This window comes from Hypomesus nipponensis, chromosome 10 (genome assembly GCF_054491055.1).
Source record: "Hypomesus nipponensis isolate SF chromosome 10, ASM5449105v1, whole genome shotgun sequence".
Taxonomy (NCBI): Eukaryota; Metazoa; Chordata; class Actinopteri; order Osmeriformes; family Osmeridae; genus Hypomesus; species Hypomesus nipponensis.
In genome coordinates this window covers 17303266-17315779 of record NC_140370.1, presented here as the reverse complement: position 1 = coordinate 17315779, position 12514 = coordinate 17303266, and the positions used below count along the sequence as shown (strand labels likewise).

Here is a 12514-nt window from a genome sequence, read left to right as displayed (position 1 = left end):
TCGAAGCAGCGCCTCCAAACACCCCCACAGCACCCCTTGGTGGACACAAGAGGAAGTGCATGTTGGAAACCGCTCGGCTTGCAGCAGGAACAGAGGAGGATGGAGGGGATGTTCACTCTGTTCTCTTTCTCTTCCTTGGCCGTCCACTCATCTGCTGATCCCCTCTCCCTCTCTCTCTCTCTCTCTCTCTCTCTCTCTCTCTCTCTCTCTCTCTCTCTCTCTCTCTCTCTCTCTCTCTCTCTCTCTATGTCTCTCCCTCTCTCTCTCTCTCTCTCTCTCTCTCTGTCTCTCTCTCTCCCTCTCTCTCTCTCCCTCTGTCTCTCTCTCTCCCTCTGTCTCTCTCCCTCGCTCTCTCTCCCTCTGTCTCTCTCCCTCTCCCTCTCCCTCTGTCTCTCTCTCTCTCTCTCTCTCTCTCTCTCTCTCCCTCTGTCTCTCTCCCTCTGTCTCTCTCCCTCTGTCTCTCTCCCTCTGTCTCTCTCTCCCTCTGTCTCTCTCCCTCGCTCTCTCTCCTTCGCTCCCTTGCTCTTTATAAGAAGGATTGGCGTTTACTCCAGTTTGACTCCAGACAATCCACGGCAGTCTGAAAAGTAGAGAGAAAAAGATTGATGGAGAAAGACAGAGAGCGAGGCAGAGAGACACAGAGAGAGAGAGAGAGAGACAGAGAGTGGGGGGGGGTCAGAGGGGATCTGGAGTCTCCCCGGGCCTCAGAGGCCTGCAGGAGACAGGCAGACACAGGGAGCACTGGTTATAGAAAGGTGTGTGTGTGTTTAAATGTGTGGGGGTGTGTTTGTGTGTGTGTGTTTGAGACTGTGTGTGTGTTGGTGGTGTGGAAGGACTTTAACCTGAATCAGCTCCAGCTGTGGACGTCAGGGATAATGAAGAGATGATCCACGTCCTCACCAATGACTTCCTGTGAATCACCTCCATGTTACTGGCCTGCCAACCTCTTGGCAACACACACATGCATGTACACACACTCACACAGACCATACACACACACAGACCACACACTCACACAGACCATACACACACGTGTGTCGTGTGAGTAAACGCTCCTAATCACAGGCTCTTCAGGATGTAATGACTGGAGCTAATTATCTCTCCCACAATCTGTCTGCTCTCCCCCCCCCCCCCCCGCCTGCCGGCCCGCAGGACCCTGTCTCTAATAGATTAGTGGAGGGGGGGGTGGGGGTTAGGTTGTTTATTTGTGCGCGTGAGTGTGTGTGTGTGAGAGAGAGAGTGAGAGCATGGGATTATGCTGACTAACGACCAGTCCAGATCCCCATCAGCCTATTAGATTTGAGATAATCAATACTGGATGTTAGGCCCCTCCCCTCAGCTGAGTGACAGGGCTCCTGGTGACAGGTTCAGACACTTCCTGTACATTCCTGTTTCACTTCCTGTCCGATACAATTCTAAATATTAATTTTCCTCGACTTATCATCCAAAACCACAATCCTCCTCTGCTCTGAATTTCTGCACACACATACACACGCACACACACCTCCCACACATGCACCCACAGACAAACACACCCCTACACAGACAGACAAACACACCCCTAGACAGACAGACACAGATACAGCGACAGGCTTTAGGACAGGAAGCTAGTTCATCTATTCAGGGTTATGTCTCGTCTTTCCCTGTTCCCTTCTAGCTTCCTCCTGAGACTACACACACACACACACACACACACACGCTCACACACACACACACACACCCAGGCCCAGGCCCCCTCCACAGTCCCATACCTCCGTCCTGAGCCCCCAGGCGACGTGTGCTCCACAATGGAGCGACGGGCTGTTTGGGGAAATGATGCCATTTATAACTGCCTGACGCCACCCTCCCACACCCTCCCCCCATACCCTCCCGCCTACCCTCCTCCCTCTACCTCCTTCCACCCTCCCACACCCTCCCCGCCGTCCCACAACACCTCACACAACACTCCCTCACCCCCCTCCCCCTCCAGTGTGGGGCTGGGGCGGGGCGCAGACGGGAGACAAAGTGAGCGCGCCCCATCTCCTGGCTAATGTCACACAATTACCTCTTAACCGCTCCCGCGGTCGGCGTGGCGACGGCCGCGCCTCGGAGACTGACACCCAATCAAAACTGTCACAGGTGACGGAGCCCAGGAGAGCCGTGAGCTGCCTGCCTCCACTCTGCCTGTCACTCTGAGGAGGAGGGTGTGTGTGTGGGTGTGTGTCTGTGTGTGTCTGTGTGTGTCTGTGTGTGTCTGTGTGTGCGTGTGTGTGCGTGTTTGAGTGAGTGGAGTGGGGGTGATAACGGACCCTAAATATCTCATCCTAGCAGGCCTGTCATCAGTCACACTGTTCAGACATCAGACAGAGAGAGAGAGAGAGAGAGAGAGAGAGAGAGAGAGAGAGAGAGAGAGAGAGAGAGAGAGAGAGAGAGAGAGAGAGAAAGAGAGAGAGACAGAGAGAGAGAGAGAAAGAGAGAGAGAGAAAGAGATAAAGAGATAAAGGGAGAGAGAGAGAGAGAGAGAGAGAGAGAGAGAGAAAGAGATAAAGGGAGAGTGACAGAGAGAGAGACAGAGAGAGAGAGAGACAGAGAGAGGGATGGATGGAAGGATGGCCTCCACGTCTCTGAGCCGCCTCTGCTTTGCTCCCTCTCTCACTCTTTCTCTCTTCTCATCTGCCTCCTTCTCTTCCTCTTTCGTCTCCCTCCTCCCTCACCCCCCCTCCATGTCCTCACTTCTCAGCTGACTGGCTGGGCTGTCACAGCACTAATTGCCTGATCATGACCTCTCTCACCCCTGCTCACCTGGCTAATTAGCATGTCTTTAGGGCTCTCCTTGTTTCCCCCCTGTCTCCCCTCCCCTCAACTCAAGCTTTATTGGCACGGAACATGAAGGGCTTTGACATTGTCCGAGCCCACCGTGACACGCTCTCTCTGGTTCAGCCTGTCCTCCACCCGCCAGGGTTCCAGAACACTCCGTAACACCGCCATTCCCACAACCCCCTGCTGCCGACTGCTGATTGGACAACTCCACTTCCTTAGTGAAACACTGCGGCACGTAAACTTCCCCGAGCACACGCACACAGGCCCTGACACACCTCACATCTCTTCTTGTTTCCATTCCCTCCCTCTTTCCCTCCTTCCCTCACAGCAGAACGTGTCAATGGGGAGTGAGGGAGGGACTTCAGAGAGAGAAGACGTGAGAACCAGAGCAGAGATCACAGCCATGCTAATGACATGCTAATGACATGCTAATGAGGAAGGAGGCTTGTGGGTGGTGGGGGGGGGGGGGTAAAGTTTGGTTAGGGAGCGGGCTGGCGAGACAGTGAAGTGGCGGGAAACGCTCTGGTGAGCACTGACTACCCAGGATGCCACACTGAGAGAGAACACTCTGAGACGGAGGAGAGAGGGAGAGGAGGACAGAGAGAGAGGAGAAGAGAGAGAGGAGAAGAGAGGGAGAGAGAGAGAGAGAGAGAGGGGAGGGAGAGAGAGAGAAGAGGACCGAGAGAGAGAAGGAGGGAGAAAGAGAGAGGAGGAGAGAGAGAGGAGGAGAGAGAGAGGAGGGAGAGAGAGGAGGGAGGGAGAGGAGGGAAAGAGAGGAGGAGAGAGAGATAGGAGGAGAGAGAGGAGAAGAGAGAGAGAGAGAGAGAGAGAGAGAGAGAAGAGGAGGGAGAGAGAGGAGGAGGGAGAGAGAGAGGGGAGGAGGGAGAGACGAGGGAGAGAGAGGAGGAGGGAGAGAGAGGAAGTGGAAGGAGGTAGAGAAATAGATGGAGAGGAGGATTGAAACGAGGGAGAGGGTGAGGAGGAGCGGGGCAGAGAGAAGGGGAGGCAGACAGATGGAGAGAGAGAGAAAACCCGCAGGCTAGCAGATGCTGATTGATTCCCAAATTACACTTCACAACTTCTGGGCTGTCTTAGTTTCTCCCCTCTTCTACTTTTCCTTTCTTCCTCTCTTTTCAACGCTTGTTTCAGTGGCCTCCATGGCTAACAGGTGTTCTACAGGTCTGAAGAGATACCCTCCTGTAGGGTTACACTCCAACCCTGCTCCTGGAGAGATACCCTCCTGTAGGGTTACACTCCAACCCTGCTCCTGGAGAGATACCCTGCTGTAGGGTTACACTCCAAGCCTGATCTAAGGCTGGGGTTGGAGGCTAGGGGCTGGAGGCTGGGGGTTGGGGTCAGGTCTGGGGTTGACCTTAACTTAACAGGCCTGTTCTGCTTCCCTGACTGTCTGCTTCCCTGACTGAAGACCTTGTAGCAGACTGAATGAGGCTTGTGTCTGTGTGTGTGTCTGTGTCGGGGATACAATAATGGGACAGAAGTGTTTTTTTCGAGAACCATCATCGGCAGGAAGGAGAGATAGACATTCAGACGAGAGCGGTTAAAGGAAGTGGGGGGGAAAACGATATTAAAAATTGTCGACGCAATTCGATTTCTTTTGAACAAAATATTAATGATGTTTCATTTGGGTCTCATCACAGATGCGGGTCGGGGGAAATTGCATTTTTGGTGACTGAGGCCCTGAAAAGCGAGAGGCTGGATAATGGCCAATAGTCTAGGTGTGCAGAGAGGGAGAAAGAGAGAGGCAGAGTGAAAGAAAAAAAATGACAAATTCCCTGATGGGGATGCAGGGAGGGAGGGGGGAGGGTGGAGGACAGAGAGGGGAGAGCCGCTGAGGTTGGGGCTAGCGGAGGAGAGGAAAAAAGAATGGATGGAGAGAAAAGAAAGAGAGAGAGACAGAGATTGGAAATTGAAATGTATGACATTGAAAGCGAGTGTGAAGGAAGGAGTGCAGTGGACCTCTGAGATGGTCAACCTTGCAATGAGGATCACATGCAGGGGGGGCCGGGAGGACGGGGGGGCAGGGGGGGGCCGGGAGGACGGGGGGGCAGGGGGGGCCGGGAGGACGGGGGGGCAGGGGGGGGCCGGGAGGACGGGGGGGCAGGGGGGGGCCGGGAGGACGGGGGGGCAGGGGGGGCCGGGAGGACGGGGGGGCATGGGGGGCCGGGGGGCTCCGGTACCCTGGCTTCAGAGCAAGGGACGTGGAGGGGGGGTGAAAACATTGGCAGCAGTGTTCTGGAACGAGGAGGGGGGAGGGGGGAGGAGGGGAGGCTGCAACCTGGCTGGAACAAGTGCGTTGGAGCAAGAGAACAAGCGAGGGAGGACGGGAGGAGAGAGAGAGGGAGGGCAGAAAGAGGGAGAGCACAGCAGACAGGAGGGTCGGAGGATGATAGGGAGGGATGGAGGGATGGAGGGAGGGAGGGGGAGGTGGGGAGGAGAGGGAGGGGGAGGTGGGAAGGAGAGGGAGGGGGAGGTGGGAAGGAGAGGGAGGGGGAGGTGGGGAGGAGAGGAGAGGAGAGGGAGGGGGAGGTGGGAAGGAGAGGGAGGGGGAGGTGGGGAGGAAAGGGAAAGGGAGGTGGGGAGGACATTAGCGAGGTGAGATGGTGTTGTCAGTGACGGATGTAAATAGCAGAGCTACATAGTCAACAGACACAGTCGACTGACCGCGTAGGCAGGGCCCTGTCGCCGCGGCGATGGCACTGACAAATGGAATATTTTCAGAGGACTTAATCAGACGAAAATGAGGTTTCATCTGCTCCCCTCCTCGCACCAACGCCCGCAACCAGAGAACTGATTGCCTGTCCCTCTCTCTCTCACACTCCTTCCCTCTCTCTCCTCTCTCTCTCTCTCTCTCTCTCTCTCTCTCTCTCTGTCTCTCTCTCCCTCTTACTGTCACCACCCAGTGAACCCTGGGAAGGTTATAAAAGGGAGTTTATCAGTTGTCTTACAAAAAGATAAAGACATAAAAGACTAAAGTACACAAACACACTCACACGCACCCCCTCACACACAGCTATGGTCACAGACACACACAGACACACACAGACATAGACTCACACACACAAACACACAGACAGACATATTGAGCTTACTTGCTGTTATGTTGGTGACAAGTCAATCTGGATAAATGCTAATAAATCTCTTCCATGTGGTCGTCTATCACACACACAGATGTACATACAAACATACAAAAACATTGCTGTTGGTGTCAGTTCCTTGGCATGATTAATTACAAGTCAAACACATGCAGAGTATTTGATTTACACTACATCCTACAAAGAGACCAGGAGAACTGACATCAGAGTGTCAGTTCAGATGCAAATCAAACAAACCTCTGGGTTAGTGAATGACTGAAGCCATCTGCTCTGTTACAGTCTGACTGGTCATTATATTTACTGACTCATGCTTGCTCGCTAAACTGTGTGTGTGTGCATCACAGAGGTACAGTAGTTAAATTAGCATCATCAAAGCACCCAATCAAAATCCCAGAATCCCCTACAAGGTCATAGGTCGCCAGACTCACAGACAGGAAGTCGAAGGAAGGACAGATCCCCTATCTTGTCGCCGTGGTAACAACAACACCGCTAGGGCAGCTGCCCGGTGAACACAGTGGTAACCAGGGTAACACACACACACACACAGACACACACACACACACACACTCACACACACACACACACACAGACACACACACAGACACACACACACACACACACACGGGTGAGATTTGTCACCTTTAGCAGCAGATCAATGATAATTACCTCCCTGACATGAGTTCAGTTATTACGGTACAGGGAGGCAGGGGTGAGGGGAGGGAGGGAGGGAGGGAGGGAGGGAGGGAGGGAGGGAGGGAGGGAGGGAGGGAGGGAGGGAGGGAGGGAGGGAGGTGAGGGAGGTGAGGGAGGGAGGGAGGGTGAGGTGAGGGAGGGAGGGGTGAGGTGAGGGAGGGAGGGTGAGGTGAGGGAGGGAGGCAGGGGTGGGTGAGGGAGGGAGGGGTGAGGTGAGGGAGGGAGGGAGGGGTGAGGTGAGGGAGGGAGGCAGGGGTGAGGTGAGGGAGGGAGGGGTGAGGTGAGGGAGGGAGGCAGGGTGAGGTGAGGGAGGGAGGCAGGGTGAGGTGAGGGAGGGAGGCAGGGGTGAGGTGAGGGAGGGAGGCAGGGTGAGGTGAGGGAGGGAGGCAGGGGTGAGGTGAGGGAGTGAGGCAGGGTGAGGTGAGGGAGGGAGGCAGGGGTGAGGTGAGGGAGGGAGGCAGGGTGAGGTGAGGGAGGGAGGCAGGGGTGAGGTGAGGGAGGGAGGCAGGGTGAGGTGAGGGAGGCAGGGGTGAGGTGAGGGAGGGAGGCAGGGTGAGGTGAGGGAGGGAGGGAGGCAGGGGTGAGGTGAGGGAGGGAGGGAGGCAGGGGTGAGGTGAGGGAGGGAGGGAGGCAGGGGTGAGGGGAGGGAGGGAGGCAGGGGTGAGGGGAGGGAGGGAGGGAGGCAGGGTGAGGGGAGGTGAGGGAGGAAGGCAGGGGTGAGGGGAGGTGAGGGAGGGAGGCAGGGTGAGGGGAGGGAGGGAGGCAGGGGTGAGGGGAGGGAGGGAGGGAGGCAGGGGTGAGGGGAGGGAGGGAGGCAGGGGTGAGGGGAGGGAGGGAGGGAGGCAGGGGTGAGGGGAGGGAGGGAGGCAGGCAGGCGTGAGGGGAGGTGAGGGAGGGAGGCAGGCAGGCGTGAGGGGAGGTGAGTGAGGGAGGCAGGGTGAGGGGAGGTGAGGGAGGAAGGCAGGGGTGAGGGGAGGTGAGGGAGGGAGGCAGGGTGAGGGGAGGTGAGGGAGGAAGGCAGGGGGGAGGTGAGGGAGGGAGGCAGGGTGAGGGGAGGTGAGGGAGGAAGGCAGGGGTGAGGGGAGGTGAGGGAGGGAGGCAGGGTGAGGGGGGTGAGGGAGGGTGAGGGGGGTGAGGGTGGGTGAGGGGAGGTGAGGGAGGGAGGCAGGGTGAGGGGAGGTGAGGGGGGTGAGGGAGGTGAGGGGGCAGATCGATACTCCCTGAGACATGGCTGCTCCTGCCTCCAGGCCAGGAATTGTAGAGGATAACAAGCCATTACTGAACCCCCCCGACACACACACACACACTCACACACTCACACACACACTCACACACACACTCAGCACACGTACACATTCTCTGCTCTGACTGAGCTAAGCACTGATCAGTGCCTGCTGTTGCAGAAAGTCTGATTGTGTGTGTGTGTGTGTGTGTGTGAGCGATAGAGAGGTCTTACCACTACACTTCTTTTAAACTCTTTCTGCTTGTGTGTGTGTGTGTGTGTGTGTGTGTGTGTTTTGTTCTTACTCTGGCACAGGGATTCAAACTATGTCACTCATTCATTCTGTTGGAAATGTCTATATTCATCTCTGCCTCCTTCAGCTTGTTTACATCCAGGCTGCGACAGTGACTGGACAAAGTTCCGGTCTTGTGTGAAGGCAGCCGAGGTGACTAATCACTGTGATGGTAGAACGATGGTCCTAATCACAAGCACACATCAGGGCTGTGCTGCGCTGGTTCAACCACAGTGTGACAGCGCTCGGATCCCCGAGGAAGGGCGTCTCTCCCACAGCTTAGAGGCGGGAGACCTCTCTCTTTTGTTTTAGCAGCTCTCTTCTCTTCGACAACAATTTGCATTTCTGGCCTGGCTTATGTCCCCAACCCCTCTTATAACTTAAGAACCTTTTGTTATTATGTTGGGGAATCTCTCCAACTTGAGGACTGAAAGCGGAGGGATTTCCCTGCCTTGCTCAGCGAGAGGCTTATGTTCTTTACTACTGTGGACGTTGTGCTTTATTTCACCATCCAATAATTAGGATTGTCCAGAACGATAACAAAAGGAAGTTGCTCGATTCAGACAAATGAGAGAGATTCGCTCTGTCACACACACACACTCGCTCACACACACACACACTCGCTCGCACACACACACACACACACACACACACACACACACACACACACACACACACTCACACAGCACAGTCCTAAGTCTTACTTTTGAAAGTGGAACCTCCCTTCCTTTCCCCTTCTCTCTCTCCTCTCTCTCTCTCTCTCTCTTCCCCTTCTCTCTCTCCTCCCTCTCTCTCTCTCTTCCCCTTCTCTCTCTCCTCCCTCTCTCTCTCTCTGCTCCCTCTCTCTCTTCCCCTTCTCTCTCTCCTCCCTCTCTCTCTCCTCCCTCTCTCTCTTCCCCTTCTCTCTCTTCCCCTTCTCTCTCTCCTCCCTCTCTCTCTCCTCCCTCTCTCTCTTCCCCTTCTCTCTCTCCTCCCTCTCTCTTTCCTCCCTCTCTCCTCCTCTCTTTATTAAGCGACCTGTCCGCCCTGGCTTGCTGTCTGTCCCTAGAGGTGCTGTGTGTTAAATTCCATCATTAAAACCCATTACCAGCCTTTCAAACCCGCTGTAATTCCTGCTAACGACCTCATTTCCCTGTGAGTCGCTCGCGTCACTCAGCGCCTGGGCAGGATGCCCGGCTTACGGTATCACTCCATATCCCCTCCTCCTCTCCAGCCTTCTCTCTCTCTTTTACTCTCTCTCTCCTTTACTCTCTCCTCCAAAAACGAGGTTAGAGAAATCAATGGCCTGCTGGAATGACAAGCCAAGGTGGCAAGGGACACTTTAGGAGAGTGCGTGTGATAGAGAGTGTGTGTGTGTGATAGAGAGTGTGTGTGTTTGTGTGCATGTGTGTCCAAAAGAAAGTGTGTGTGTTTCTGTGTGTGTATGTGTGTAAGGGGAGGAAAGCGGGGGGGGGGATGTTGCAATATATTCCAAGTGCCTTCCACTTAGGCCAGATCGACTGGGGGCCTGATTCTGATAGGAGGAGAGGAAGGAAGGAGGGAGCAGTTAAGAGGAGGAAATAGCTGCTGTTTGACAAGAGGCCTCCACAAATCCCACCGCCATCCATCATGGCCCCCAGCCGGCTACTCTGAACACCTCATAATATCCTGCACTGGATTTCAGTAGATGGAGGGAGGGAGGGAGGGAGGGAGGGAGGGAGGGAGGGAGGGAGGGAGGAAGGGAGGGAGGGAGGGAGGGAGAAAGGGAGGGAGGGAGGGAGGGAGGGAGGGAGGGAGGGAGGGAGGGAGGGAGGGAGGGAGGGAGGGAGGGAGGGAGGGAGAAAGGGAGGGAGGGAGGGAGGGAGGGAGGGAGGGAGGAAGGGAGGGAGGGAGGGAGGGAGGGAGGAAGGGAGGGAGGGAGGGAGGGAGAAAGGGAGGGAGGGAGGGAGGGAGGGAGGGAGGGAGGGAGGGAGGGAGGGAGGGAGGGAGGGAGGGAGGGAGGGAGGGAGGGAGGGAGGGAGGGAGGGAGGGAGGGAGGGAGAAGATGGAGTGAGAGAAGGAGAGGAGGGGAGTGAAAGTGTAGAAAGGAACACAGGTTGCTTCTTTTCTTCCTTCCACCACTTTCTTTTCTGTTCTTCCTTCTTTTCTTTCACCTCCCCTCCTCTCTCCTCTCCTCTCTTCTTCTCCTCACACCCCCCCCCTTTGTCTCCCCTCCCTTCCCCTCCTCCCCTACCCTCATCTCCTCCCCTCTCTTCCCCTCTCCTCCTCTCCCCTCCTTTCCTCCTCTCTTTGTAAAATCACTCTCTGAATTGGATAGGGGCCCTGGGGCATCTAGGCACTGCTCTCTGCTTTTTTCCAGAGTGGATAATTGACTCCCTTCGCCTGGTAATTCATCGCTTGCATATGCCAACTCATACATCAATACGAGGGAAGCTGACGACCTCCCAACCTTGTCCTCACCCACCCACCCCCGCCTGCCCCCCCCTCCCCCCAAACACACACTCACACACACCAAACAGACTCCGACCTCACACATTGACACCTGAACATTCCTCCCACACCAACCACCATTCCTTTACAAACACAAACCCAGATATAAATATGCCTCCCAACATATCTCTGCCACACACACAGACACACCCCACAATATACATCCTCTACCACACACACACAAACCTCCCAGTATATCTCTACCACACACACACACACCTCCCAACATACCTCTACCACACACACACACACCTCCCAACATACTTCTACCACACACACACACACACACTTCATCCCTCTGCCTGTGAGGCATGGGACAGAGAGGACTGAGTGTGCTGGTAGAGGAGTTAGAAGCTGGGATGACAGATGGGGTGTATTGTGGCATTATGAATGAATTATGCCTCCCAAATACCTTGAGCAGTGCGGACTGTCAGCTGGTATCTATACTAATCTGGGAGGAAATATGACTCTTTCCTCTTTAAAGAGGGTGGCAGGGATGCAGGCAGACAAGGAATTAATTGACCAATCAGGCCATTAGGAGGAAGCAGCACATGCAGAACCGCCCGGCTACAACGCCTCGTACATCACTGAACGACAAGCAGAGCTAGTCTTTTATCTTGTTGCTCTTTCTCTCTCTCTTTCACTCTCCCTCTCTCTCTCTCTCTTTCACTCTCTTTCTCTCTCTTTCTTTTTTCACTCTCGCTCTTTCAATGTCTCTCTTTTTTCACTCTCTTTCTCTCTCTCTCTCTCTCTCTCATTCTTTCTTTAACTTTTCACTAACTCTTGCTCTTTCACTCTCTTTTCTCTTTTTCTCTCTTCGCCTTTCCTCTCTCTCTCTCTCTTCTTTCTCTTCTCTGTCTCGCTCCCTCCTTCACACTTTCTCTCTTCTCCTTTTCTCTCTCTCTCTCTCTCTCTCTCTCCCCCTCTCTCTCCCCCTCTCTCTTGCCCTCTCTCTCGCTCTCTCTCTTTTGTAATATCACCCTGTCTCCAGAGAGGGATTACAAAGGTGAGACCTGGGCGAGTTTGGTCTCTTCGTGGTGGGTGTCGGTGGCGGCAGTAATCTTCCTGGTCCGGTCTAGCCTCGCGCTCGCCCATTCCGCACTCCTGCTGTCATGGCTACCAGGAAACAAACACACCAGTTAGACTACCTTAAACAGCGTGAAACAGCTTCTTTTCTGCATCACTGATTTAATTTGATGATTCTATTATATTCTATGATATATTGCTGCACGTATTGTGTTATTTTATACATTTAGATTCGGAACGTAGTCAAGGCAATACACACAACAACATTAATACAATTTCGAGGTATTTTCGGCCCTACTTGTAAACTGATTACAATTCAGATGAACTGTTATGGATAATATGAGGTATCTTATGATCGCATGCTATTGAATTATACAGCAATCAAACTTTTGAGAAGTAGGCCTACAGCAGGCATTAGAGCGCTGTGAGTATTGACATTACTGGACAGCATGTTTCCTCAAATGTGAAGCACCTCCGCCCTCTAGTGGTGAAAGAGACACTGCCGGAATGAGACCTGGCCATGGTGACAAATCAATTGGCTTTATTAGCATTACAGTTTTTTTTACAGTCGCTAGGACCCATTTCTCAATACGTAAGTCACTTTTTCAAAACTCTTCACACAGTTCTCCTAACCAACTTTCAACTCGGCACAGCAGTTAATTTCACATTCAAAATGCACTAAAACGTCCAAATCACTTCATAAAAGTCTCAAATCAACTCATTCTTCCATAACAATAGCAAAGGTTGACAGCCAACAAACATACTTTGTCACCCACAAAACAATGACCTAAAAATCACTAACAACAGGTAGCATTATACAATGTTTTCTTGTGTAAAACAAGGACACCTCTCTACTGTTTAGAATTCATTGCAATATATGTTACTGGAATGAATCAGACA

General features: G+C 53.8%; 1 long non-coding RNA gene across 1 annotated transcript; it reads right to left on the bottom strand.

Annotated features, from left to right (window-relative positions):
- Positions 1–457: 457 nt before the first annotated feature.
- On the bottom strand, positions 458–11707 carry LOC146272060 (uncharacterized). Its single transcript, XR_014767112.1, has 3 exons — positions 11602–11707; positions 843–910; positions 458–580 (listed from the first exon to the last, which is right to left on the bottom strand). It is a non-coding gene; the product is annotated as an uncharacterized LOC146272060 (long non-coding RNA).
- Positions 11708–12514: the final 807 nt, after the last annotated feature.